The 12,426-nt window shown below is 67.1% G+C and overlaps 1 protein-coding gene across 1 annotated transcript in view; it reads right to left on the bottom strand.

Moving 5' to 3' along the window:
* Window positions 1–12,426, bottom strand: part of PLCH2 (phospholipase C eta 2) — a 68,284-nt gene that overhangs the window by 26,897 nt on the left and 28,961 nt on the right.

The following is a 12,426-nucleotide window of genomic DNA, read 5'->3' as shown; positions in this document are numbered from 1 at the left end:
CTGTCCACTTGGCCTCCTGCTGCAGCTCTCACGTCTCCCAGGTCCTGAGGGGAGGGGGTCCCAGCCAGGCCAGCAGCCCCCCAGGGCTGGAGAGGCTGCAGGCTCTGGGGCTCCAGGCCGGGGATGGGTCAGCCCCGGCCCCCGGGCCCTTCACACCTACTTACAGAAAGCCCAGGACTGCTGCAGCGTCGATAATTCAACCCCACATGACCCCCCCACTAAGGGACCCCCTGGAGGCAATGCCACCCGAGGAGACCAGCCAGTGGGACTCCTCACACGCCAGGGTGGTGGTGGGAGGGCCCACAGGGAGGCTGAGCTCCGCAGAGACACCGAGCGATGAGGACACAGGTGAGGCTGCTGGTGCACAGGTAGCAAGAGGGGAGAGATAAAGCAGGACGGGGGAGAGGGGCGGGCGCAGAGGCCAGAACAGGTTCCAGAAGGGGCACCCAGACCAGGCCCCGGGGGCGCGGGACACAGTCCCACGCGGGGCCTTCCGTGGGCTGGCCCAGCCAGAACAGACACAACCTTCTCATCACCAGCCGGGCAGGCCTCCACCCCACCCCTGTCTCACACCAGTGAGGGGCATTCTGCCCCCCTCTAGGCGCGGTCTCGTCCCTCACCAGCACGCTAGCCCCAGCCCATCCCGGCTGAAGGTGCCACCCCCACCCCTGCAAAGTGCCAGGGACCCCTCAGCGAAAGTTTTATAGCCACCTGAGTGCCCAGCCAGCATGCCCGCCACAGCCCTGCCCCTGATCCCCGAACCCCCACCACCCCTCCCCCGCTGTCTGCCTGGCGCCCTGGGGTCAGACAGGTGGGCCGGGGGTGCAGCGGGAGCCCCATGACCCCCAGAGGGAGACCCGAGGGGCAGGAGGTCATAGGTTTGCTTTGGAGGAGGGGGGCCTTTTGCACTCCCAGAAGCAGCCCCCACCCTCCTGGCCCCTGTGGCTCTGAGGCGGGGCTCCCGCCGAGGAGGGCCAGGCCTGCCCCCTTACCTAGCGGGCCGAGCTGCCACGGCGGGGACACGGCCACGCTCGCTCCGACCCAGAGGAGGGCCTCTGCCAGGCAGGCCACTGTTCCCCCGGTCCGGCTGGGGGTAGACGGCCAGGGGACAGACATGCTAGGACGATGGCCAGGGGTGGCTCACAGAGGCCAAAGGACGCCCGCGTCCCCCACCCCGCCTCAGCAGCAGGTCAGGCAATGGCGGGTGGCACAGGGGCTCCACGGGCCCTCCTTCTCTCTTCCTCCTCTTCCTCCTCCTGCTTAGAGCCTTGCGAGGCCCCCGCGGGGCTGCTCCCAGGTCCCTCTGGCATTGGCCCAACCGTCACCTGCCGTCCTAGATGGCCCCCAGGTCAGCCTGCCCATCCGCCAGGGCCACGAAGGGATCCCCAAAGAAGCAGCGTCCCAGAGTCTGAGGGCAGGGCAACTGCAGGGCCTCTGCAAGCCCCGCCCACCCCCTGCCCAATCCCCTGTGCTAATCCAAGCCCGGGTCCAGCCCAGCTGGCCAGAGGATTTAGGCCAAGGGAACTCCCAGCTGGAGACCAGGAGGGCAGCGGGCAGCCCCCACGTCCCGGCTGAGCGACAACAGGCAAGACAGAGAGGCCACCCCAGGACCCAAAGAACACCGCTGTAAGGCCTGGGGTGACGGTCCTCATGGGACCGTCCACTGTCCCCCCACCGCCCTCCCTGCTGCCCCTTCTCTGTCCCAGCCTGCGCCCCAGCATCCCCAGCTCCCAAGCCCACGTCCCTGGTACTTGCCAGGGGCTCTGAGGGGCTCCTGTGGTCCCCGGAGTGGGGGTGAGGGGTGACGGGAGCAGCAGAACCCCACCCTCAGTGTCCAGCCCTCCGTGGGCCGCAACCAGGAGCCGAGCTGGGCGGGCTGCCTGCCCAGGCCTGTCCGGCCCGGGGAGGGCCTGGGACACGGGGGGCCCCTTTCTGCTTCGACTCCTAGCCCTGGAGGGACAGTTGCCGGTCCCCGAGCCTGGGTCCCGTGCTCCCAGACACCTCATCCTGCTCCGGGCCCCCGGCTGTGCCGCCTCAGCTCCCAAGGACCAGCCCCTGGGGCAGAGCGCTCCGGGAGGCGGCCCACTGCCCTGGGCGCATTCGTCCCCGAGCTCTGCCTCCAGAGGCTGCCCTCCCTTGGCGGGCCCGGCCTGGAGGGGGAGAGCCGGGCCCAGGGAGGACCTGCTTGCACATCTGCTGACCGGACACGAGGCCCACTCACGGCCACACCAGGGAAGGCCCAGACGAGGACAGCCCTTTGGGGCGGGCAGCTCTGGGCACGAGGAGGAGAGCCGGGCAAAGACAGACAGACGGTGGCACGCCCCCCTCTCCCAGGGCGCGAGGCCCGAGGGGCAGAACCCCACCTCACGGTCACATCGACCAGCGGCCGCGAGGACTGGCGCCCGGTCCCGAGGACCTCGGAGCCCGTCTGCCGCTGAGCCCCCGAGCCCCTGGTCCCCCGCGTGCCCCCTACGCAGGCATCACTGGGCTGTCACCCTTCCGTCCCCAGCACAGAGGCGACTGGCTGGGGCCTGGGCCACAGAGCTGGGCACAGCCCGGTCCGAGGTCGGAGCGGGGGGGCGCGGGGGGTGGGGAGGCGGCAGGCCATGAGGAGTTAGTGATGGGCGTCCCGGGCTGACCACAGGGAACAGGGCCCCACCTGACCAGAGCCAACGCAGTCGACTCAAAGCCAAATGCCAGAACCCAATTAGGAGCCTTTGCCAGAGAGGCTCCCAGTCAGTCCCCTCAGGAGGCGGCGCTGTGTGGAATCAGGTTAGGAAGCCACCAGCCTCTAGAAAGAGAAAGCGTCCTGGGTCTCCTCCAGGAGACGCGGCTGCGGAGCCCTGACAGCATCTGCGTGTTCGGGGGGCAGCTGGAGCGGGGCAGAGGGACCCGAGCAGGAGGCCGGGAGGCGGGTCCGAGGCTGGCTCCCCAGGCCGCACCTGCCGGTCCTGTGTCACGGCCCCATTCCTTCCGCGGGCCCTCCCTGACGCTGGGGCATCCCCTCCCGCCTCAAAGCCTGCGGCTCTTCAAACCCAGGTTACACCTGGTCACACCTGCGCCTCTTTCCTCCCCCACGCCTGGCCCCTTTCTGGGGGTCTTCTCACCTCCCCCCGGACAAAAGCTCCCTGAGCCGGCCACACCCTGCCATCCTCGGGTCAGGCCCCTGGGCTCTCAGCCCAGATCAATGGTCTCCCGCCATCAGCCAGGGGGGCTCTGGTGCCCTAATCTCCCTGGGTAGGGAGCCCAGGAGGGGGCCCACACTGAGTGGCCCTTCACCCCTGAGTCCTCCTCAGCCAGCCCAGGGTGGTCCTCACTGACCCGGCGGGGGACGGTCCAATCAGTCCAGCCTGATGCAGGGCTTTGCCACCAAAGCCCTTCTGTTGCCCGCAAGACCCTGGTGACCCCCACCTGGGCTCTGACACTCTGACCAGGGTCTGAGGACACCGTGGCGGGGGGGGGCTCCTGACTCTGGGGACACCATGTTGCCCCCACAGTGCCGCTGAGCATGCTGGGTACCTGCAAAGGCCATGCCCCAGGCGATTGCCAAGCTGGGCTTGAACCCGGGACGGGCCCCGAACCCCGATGGCTCAGCCCCCCAAAGCGGGGGTAAGGTTCCTCCCTTCCCACCCTCCCCCACAGGGGCTGAGCCCCAGGCCTCTAAGGGAGGGGCAGCAGAGCCCAGAAGAACCAAGCACAGAGCAGGGGCACCTACCATTGACCAGGTCCCCAAACGCACGAGCCGGGCCCCCGTGTCCACAGGTGGTCACCGGAGCCAGCCCCCACCCCCTCCCTCAGGGTCACAGAAGGGAACAGGTCCCAGGACCGGAGAAAACCCCCACCCCAGGGGCTGCGTGGGAGCAGACCCAGGCCAACACCGGGAGGGACAGGAGCCCAGCCCACCCCACCCATGGGCTCACTCCATCCGCACCCAGGACACTCGCCACCACCCCGCCTGGCCTGCGAGCACCAGCCGCCCAAAGCGTCCGGGGGAGACTGACATCCCAGCACCCTGACCCCAGCCAGAGTCCACTCCCTGGTCGGTCCCCACCTCCAGCCCCAACGGTGCCATAGATGTGGCCGCCAGAGCAGCCACATGTCACCAGCCCTGCGGGGGCTCAGTCTCCACACTTGGCCTCCAGAGCCCGGAACCAGTCCACACCTGACCTACCCGGGTCAGCCAGGAGCCTCGCCAGGAAGGGGCAGGAGGGCTCCAGGGGGCACAAGGGGTCCCCCCAGCCCCTTCCTCCTCACGCCTGCCCCACACACCTCTCCTGGCTCTCAGTCCTGTGACCTGAGTTGCTCCTCTGAGCATCCTCCCGCCTGCCCTGTGGCTTCCGGACGAGACCACACATATTCATCTGCACACTGCCTGATCCCCCAGGGCACCGCCGGGCAGGGACCACCCTGTCCTGTCCTGCTTGTCCCTGTGCCATTCGGGACTGGCCCACAGCAGAAGCACAGGCTGGGCCCCTGGTGCCAAGACCGCCAAGTCAGCCCCACGAGGTGACACGAGCCGGCGCCCGGCACGGCCATCACTGGTCATCTGGTGGCCGTCCAGCCTCCAGGGCTTAGCCACCACCAGCCAGTGCCGGCACCTCCGGCTGCCATCCCCGAGGAGGCTGGTGCCTGGACGTGCCCGGCACAGATGAACGGGTGGCACCCCCCCCCCGGGTGGGGCAAGGGCACGGGGAGGGCACCCCCCACACTGACACCCCAGAGGAAAGGTCCTCATGACCTTCCTCAGCTCGGCCCTGCACCGTGGCTGAACCGCTGACTCGGACGGCCTGCCTGTCTCCATGCCTCAGTTTCCCTGTCTGTCAGAGGATGCCCCTCAGGCTCTCCCTCCTCTCTTCCTCCAGTGGCCACGGGACACAGTGGCAGCTTCCCCAAGGGGGAAACGTCCTCGCCGTCAGAAGCTGGCCAGCACTGGCTTTTTCCTTTTTACACTGGAGGCTGAGCCTGCCCTCACACGGGAGGGGGCAAGAGGCCAGGGGCGATCAGCACCCCCGCCTCTTCCCTGGGAGGGCTGGAAAGTGCAACAAAGCCCACAAACGATGCCCAAAGGCTCCCCTGTGCGAGCACGCGCACTCACCGGCACTCTTGAGGTGTCACGGGCCCCCGTCCACGATGGGTGTGAGCACGGGTCAGGCCCTCCCTTGCCCCTTCACTGAGCAAACGAGCGCAAGGGTCGGGGGGTGGGGTGCGTTCCTCCCCCATCCCTGAGGGCACCGGCCCTGGGTCCCAGGCTGGGCAGCACCCCCCTCCCGCCAGCCCCTCTCCCCTCCGGCATTTCTCTGCCTTTTCGAAGGATCTTCAAGGGAGCCCTTCCCTGTCCACTCGACTCAGAACAGACAGAAACGGCCGGACACACGGAGCCCGAGGCTCCCGACTGGCCCGGACGCCGGCCTGTCCCTGCCACAGCCCTCACCGGTCCTCAGCCCCCCGCCTGTCGCCCCGAGCCGCATCTCTGCTCTGCAGCGGGGCCAGTTCCGCATGCAGTGGGCACTCAGACTGTGCTTGGGTGGAGAAGAAGAGGAAGAGGTCAGCAGGCCCCAGCCGCTGCACCGGGCTCCCGCGCGCACCCACGGGGGATCGGCCCGGCCCCTGGCCAGCGCCTCACAGGAGGGAGGGACAGGCCCACACACATATGGCGGAGATTATTTAAACGTCTGAGAAGCAGCTCGCGCCCCCCTCCCCCTGCGCGTCTGGGCGCCTCCTCCCAACTATTTTTATTTTATCAGGGAGTGCGAGTCGGCTCCCTCAAGCCCCCCTCCCCGCCCCAGGCAGGACTCCAGGGTGACTGTGCCCAGCGCCCAGGGGGCACAGGAGCCAGGACTGGCCCGAGGGTCTGCACGAGGGCAGCAGACCCTGGGGGGGGTGGTGGTTGGCCAGGCCAGCGAGGCCCAGGGCTGGCCCCAGACAAGACTGGGGGAGGGCCGGGGGACAGGGGAGCAGCCGGGGATGGGGCTTCACGCTGGACACTCCACCTGCCAGAATGTGCCTTTCTCCTCCCGCAGCATCCTCGCCGTGGGGCCAGAGGCTCAGCCTTCTAGCAAGAGCCAGGAGAGAGTTTTGTGGGCAGGGGGGCCTAGCCCCGCGGCATCACCTGGCTCAGAAGCAAGGGGGCCCGAGGGCATCGTGGGGGTGGACCAGCCAGACTTTGCTCTGCCCCTCTGGGCTGCTTCAGGCCACCCCACCCTTTCCTGAGAGTGCCATCGGGTGGAGACGGGCTCTGGCAGCCAGCGATGTCCCGCCCCACCCCTGCCGACTGACCAGCCCCGGGCCCGGGCCCGCACCTGCCACCCACGGAGGCCCTGGGTGCCTGCGCTTCTGGGCAGGGGATGGCAGCAGCCTGGCCCATTCCTAGCCGGTGACACAGGATCCTGCCAGGACCAGCCCTGAGGGAAGGCCAGCGGGAACTTTCTGTCTGTCACCCGGTAGGGTGTGAGGGGCCAGCAGTCCACAGCTGTCCAGGCTCCTGAAGCAGTGGGTATCCGGTGCCCGGTGCCCAGTGCCCTCCTGTTGCAGAAACCCCTTCCCATGCAATGGGCCACCACACTGTCACCGAGACTGCTGGGCACCACGGGGACATGGGTCTTCAACACAGGGGGGGGTCCCAATATCCTGCTTTCCTCTGCCTGCCCAGCAGAGCCCAGGGCCTGCTCACACCGGTGAGGGTCTTTCCCGCAGTGGCTCTCCCTTTGCCTCCTCCTGTCTTGGTGGCCCCCAGCTCAGCCACAGCAGTGACATTAATCACACTGGACAGTCGTGTGGGGAGAGGACTCTATTTATAGCCTGCCCTCACAGGTGCCCTGGTTCATGTGCTCTGGGGGCTCCTGTCCCAGACCCCGGCCCTCATCTCCCAGGCACTGGCTGAGCAGAGGCCGGGAGGGGGCAGGACGGCCATCACACAGCCACATCGGCCTGGCCTCCCTGGAGGCAGGTGCCCAGTTTTGTCGGCTTTGTCTGATGGGCCTACCCCCGGGAGCCCCCGGGAGCGGCTGGAGAAGCAGAGAGAGACTTCCAGCGGCTCTGGGGGTGGGGGCATGTTCCTGAAAAGTCACCAGATGGACTGGGCCTGCCTGCTGGGAGGAGAGGAAACTCCCGCAGGTTGGGGGGGTTGGGGGTCCTCCCTTCACTGGCGGAACCGGCCGTCCCCACCCCACACCCACCTGGGCCTGCGCAGGAGGCAGGCGGCAGCTGGCGGGGCTGGACGGCCGCCGGCAGAGTGGGCACGGAGCCACGGAGGCAATAGGAAACAGAAGAAGGCTGAGCCCGTGGACTGGTCCCTGGGCCCCGCCACTCCTGCCAGCCAGGGCAGCTTCCTCGAGAGCCCTGGGGCCTCAGGCACCTTGAGGACTCTCCGGAAGCAGCTGGGCTCTCCCAACTTGACTTCCTAAAGTCCCCTCTATCTTGTCCCCGTGTGGCTGGGGATGGGGCCTCCCTGAGTGTCACCCTGATTTCCCTCGATTCCGTCCCCTCACATGCCCACCGTGGACCTGGGAGAGGGTGCAGGAGGGGCCGCCCACACCCAGCCCATGGTCAGTGCCACCACAGGGGCCTGAACAACAGGCAGTTTCCAAAGGTCAGCAGCTCAGCTGACCGGGGCCAGGGCCCGATCACTGTGAACCCAGGACCAACACGAGTCACTGGGACTGAGAACACCTTCCTCCTCTCTTCACCCGATCGTCCGGCACCCGAGGCCCCAGCCTGGAGTCTTCAAGAGCCAGCTGTCCCTGGCTGGCACACCGACCCGTTCGGGACGGGCAGCGTCCTCTCCCTCCAGCTCTCAAGAGCTGGACAAAACATCCCGTCCTGGAAAGGGTGTCCGTCACCCTGCCCGAGGGGCCTTTTCCACACAGGAAGTCTGTCCAGCCGGCAGAAGCCCACGTAAGCCGTGCTGGGAGCAAAGTCCCAGAAGAAACAAGCACTTCCGATTACTCCTCCCTCCTCGATGCCTCTGCCCCCGACAGCCTGCAAGGAGCATGGAGCTGGCCTCTGCGCCCCTCGCTCGCACCCTGTCCTGGCCTCTGCGCCCCTCGCTCACGCCCTGCCCGTCCCCCGGCTTTCCAGGAGAAAGGTGCCAGGAGCTTGGAAGCTAAGCCATCAGCTCATTAGCTGTGCAGATGGGGGGCCGGACCCAAGACTCCAGCCCATCTGCTCTGTCCTCAGCTGCACATTTGAGACTGTTCTCTCCCGGGGTGTGGGGGGAGGGGCGCAGCACACTCCTCCCAGCAGACAAGGGCCAGGCCACATGTCTCCCCCTCGAGGCCAGCTGAGACCCTGACCCAGGCAATGGGGGCACGAGGGGCCTCAGGCCCTGCTGCTGCCTTCCTCCTCCCCTCCCAGGACCAGGGCTCTTCCCTTCCTGGCTGCAGAGCCTGGGTGTGTCAGGCCTCCCTGGACCCTGGGGGCAGCCGGTCCCCCCCTTGGTTCGCAGGCAGGCATCCCGCACCCCGGAACCCTTGGTTCTGACCAAGGTTGACCAAGGCTGCCTGCTGATTCCATGGATCTCTCTGCAGGCCAGATAGGCAGGGATGTGCTGGGCCAGGCTCTCCCGAAGGACCAGCCGCCATGGGACCCCTGCCCCACACTGGCATGGGGGCTGTGGTCATCCAGGGGGTGTACCGACGAGCGGCCCAAGCACACAGCCAAGCCAGGAGTGTCTGCACCACCAGCCCCTACTGCCATGCTGTCCTCCACGCATAAAGGGCATCTCAGCAAGAGAAGGGGGTGGTGAGGGGACAGGCATCCCGGAGCATCACACACACAGGGCGCACTCTGCTCACACACACTCTACCAAGGCAACTCCACGCCATCCCTGTCTTCCACAAGAGACTCAGAGAGGGTTGGCGTCTGCCTGTGGTCACACAGCTCATCAAAGGCACCGCCAGGGTCTCGCCCTCAGACGACCTGGCAGTAATGTCCCCACTCCCCCGCCTGCTCTCCGAGGCTCCACAGTCCCTCCCGTGTGTCCACACCAATCAGAGGGAAGAACTAATTAAGTCCAGAACAACCGGGATCCAGACAAATGGCCAGAAGACAAGCTCAACTCTCCTTGGGGGGTCTCAGCCCTTAGTCAGGAAGTTCTGCTGACTCCGGTCCCTCCAGCTACAGCTGTGGTGGCTCTGGCCCCTCTCCCCTCTCTGCTTCTCCCCATTCCTGGCGGGGAGCAAATGCTGCCTGAGAAGTGCGGCCCCATCTGGTCCCTGCGGGGACAGGCCCTGACACCCTGCACCTAAGCTCCTTGGTGCTGGGCAGCTCCCGGCAGCCTTGGAGGGCGCCTGCCACCCCTGTTGATCTATGCTGTCTGCCCAGGGCAGTGCCCAGGGCCGCAGGTCAGGACAGAGTGACAGATCTGAGCAAGAAATCTCCCACGGGGGGGAGGGTGGGGGGGAGCCTGGCGGAACCCTGAGGGCTCAGCAAACCACCGCAAGGCGCCTCAGGGAGAAGGAGCTGCTGCCCTGTCCATGGTGCTGACGAGGCTCGGGGCGCCCGCGCTGCCCTGGGTGAAGGGGGCGGGAGGGGGTTGAACCAGGCGAGCCCCCAGAGTCCCACAGGTCAGGATACCCCAGATCCGACCCCCCCCCCCGCACTGAGGCTGGTGCCCCACGGGGGCAGACTGGAGGTCAGGTGTCCGTCAGCTCCGCCGGGGCACCTCCTCCCCCCCCCCCCCCCCCCCCCCCGCCCATGGGGATTGTCTCCACTTTTTGCAGAGATGCTGGCACAGTGGCGGACGATGCGGGGGACAGGGGTGTGCAGGTGCTTATGGGATGGGGTTGTCCCGGAGACCCCTGGGGGAAGGGGTCAAGCCCTGCCCAAGTGGGCTCAGTGGGTCACCGATGGGCAGTTCAGCGTCTGACCCTGGCTCCCTGCAGGGCAGTTACAGCCTCTTCCTTGAGCCCCTACTGCTCCCTCTTACCTTCGTCCAGGCTGAGCCCACCGGGGTCCCCGGGCTCTTCCATGGCCCACGGGTACCACCCCCACCGCTACCGGCGTGGCCCAAGGGGCCTCGGGCGGTGTGCCGGCCCCGCGTGTCCCTGCGCCTGAGCGCGCGCCCATGGCCGATCACCGAGCGCTCAGCCCGCCGCTGCCGGGACCGCCCCTCCCGCCAGAGCCCCGCCCGCCTTAACCCTTCACAGCCCAGCCCCGCAGTGGGCGGGGGAGGAGGCGCGTGCGGGGTGGGGGTGGGGTCTCAGTTGGGCGCGCCTGCTCTTTCAGCACTGGCCCCGAAGGCCACCCTCAGCTGGCTCTGACCTCCCTCCCTCCAGGCCAGCTCCCCCCAGGAATGGAATGCCCTCCGGTTGGCTGCCCCCCCCCCCCCCGCCCCGGGACCACGGGGTCCCTTTGATCACTACAGACGACCTTCCCCCGACCCCGTGGGGCTCCCCCAAATGCCCAGTGCTTCCAGGATGGCTAGGGTGACATTTCACTGGCTGCCTGCTTAGGGGTGTGTGCGCAGCATGACGATGAGGGTCCGGGAGCCCCTGGTGGCAGCCCCTGCCCCTTGGCATCCCAGGCCCTCCTGTGCCCCATCTCTGCCTCTCCCCACATGTCCCTCAGTGAGCATCCTGAGAAGATCCTGGGGTCTAGGGTCCTGCCTGGGCCAAGCAGGGAGCCGTCTGGGGGTGGGGTGTGTGCGGAGCAGCCCCCACCCCTGCTCCAGCACCGCCTGCCTCTTCCTGGGGTGTGTTCTGGTTCAACCTGTGGCATCCAGCATCCAAGAGAAATGACGTTCCCCACATCAGCCACAGAGACCGGCTGCCCGAGCCGCTGCTCTGCTCATGCCTCAGGTGCTGTTTCCAAAGCCGCCACTTCTGCCCACAGCCCTGAGGGTGGCCTGGGGAGGTCGACGGAGATGTGGGCGAAGGTGCTGAGGCAGCAGGCAGGCAGGCAGGCGGCAGGCCAGAGCAGGAGGACCTGGGGCTCCTCGGGGCTCCCTGAGCTGCCGCCACCCCAGGGTGTGACTGCCTCCTGCCAGGCCGGGCCCCCAGGTGTGGAGGGAGTGAGACACATGAGCCACCACCTGGATCCTACCCAGGGAAGGCCACAGGGCTGCCGCCTGGCTCCCTTAAAGGGGCAGCCACCTCCTTTGCCGCCCCTGGTGGAGCCCAGCCCCTCAGTCTCTAGGGATCTGCCCTCATGAGCTTGACACCTTGACCTTCCTGTCCACAGTGGTCACTCGTGCACTGAGCAGGGTCAGGATCCCCGGGCCCGTGCGCACTGCGGTGGCACATCCTCCCTCCAGCGCCAGGTGTGACTGGCCACACCGGGAGGGGGTCCTGCAGCCGAGTGTGGAGGGCTGAGGTGGGGTCTGTGGGGCCAAGAAGAGGGGACCAGGCCGAGCAAGGCACCAGCGCAAATGTGCACAGACGACCTGCGGCGGCCAGGAGCAAAAGCGGGGAGGGGCCGCTCCGGCATCACCACACCTGCGCTTTGCAAGTCCCCTCACACAGTCCCCACTGGGAAAGTGCCAGCAACCCCAAAGTCTCAGAAGAGGGGAAACTGAGGCAGGGAGAGGCGACAGGCAAAACCCAAGGAGGAAGGGAGAGTGGGTGGTGGAGAGGGGCAGGCAGACACAGGCTCCCCCGGCGAGGGGCCGGCTCCCTGGAGTGGGCAAAATGAGGTTGTGGTTCAAGTTCAGGTTCTGATGAATAATCCATCGGCAGGGCCGGCCCCACCCCCTCAACAGCCTGGAGCTGATTTCCCCCAAGGGGCGGGGCGGGTGGGTGATTACCGGCGGTGATTAAAAGCCGCCTGCCGCACATGTTAATTTGCTTAAGATTCTGATCTCCTAAATCTCCTTTCTGGGCATTTAAGCAAAATTCTGTCTTTGAGAGCATTTGGCCTGGCTGGCAGTGGGTGGGGATGCACGTCTGGAAGAAGGGCCTGCCAGGCCCCCAGGAGTCTAATTTTCTTCTTGTTTGAAGAGGAGACCGGAATAAACAAATACTGACAGGGGGGCGGTGGGGGGAGGACAGTGAGCCTGGGGCCCCAGCCTGACCCCTTCTCTCTTGTGGAGAGGGGAGAGCTCATGCTCTGGAGCCCCAATCCTGCTTCCCGCCCCCAGGCCCACTGCCCTGAGCCGCCCCTGCCCACCCCCGCCCCCCTCCCTGCCTCCCTGCTACCTGCCCGCATAGCATGGACACCCACATCAGCCCAGACCCACTTCCTGTCTGGAGCCGAGGGGTCGTACAGAGGGAGCTGGGGTTGCAAGGGCAGGGCCTCCTCACCCCTGGAGACAGAGCCTGGGCCCGGATGCCAGCTCAGGGGGTCTGCATGTCAGGCCCAGAACTGCCATCCGCCCACCCCCACTCCCTGGAACTTCCAGATCTAAACCACCGGGCAGGGGCCAGTCTGAGGCTCAATCTGGCCATGAGCTCCAGCTGGGTCCATCCCTTGGCTCTCAAGCGTGGCCAGGAG

Source organism: Panthera leo, chromosome C1, assembly GCF_018350215.1.
Source record: "Panthera leo isolate Ple1 chromosome C1, P.leo_Ple1_pat1.1, whole genome shotgun sequence".
NCBI classification, from domain to species: domain Eukaryota; kingdom Metazoa; phylum Chordata; class Mammalia; order Carnivora; family Felidae; genus Panthera; species Panthera leo.
Note: the sequence above shows the minus strand (reverse complement) of the source record. Positions and strands in the feature narration are given on the sequence as shown.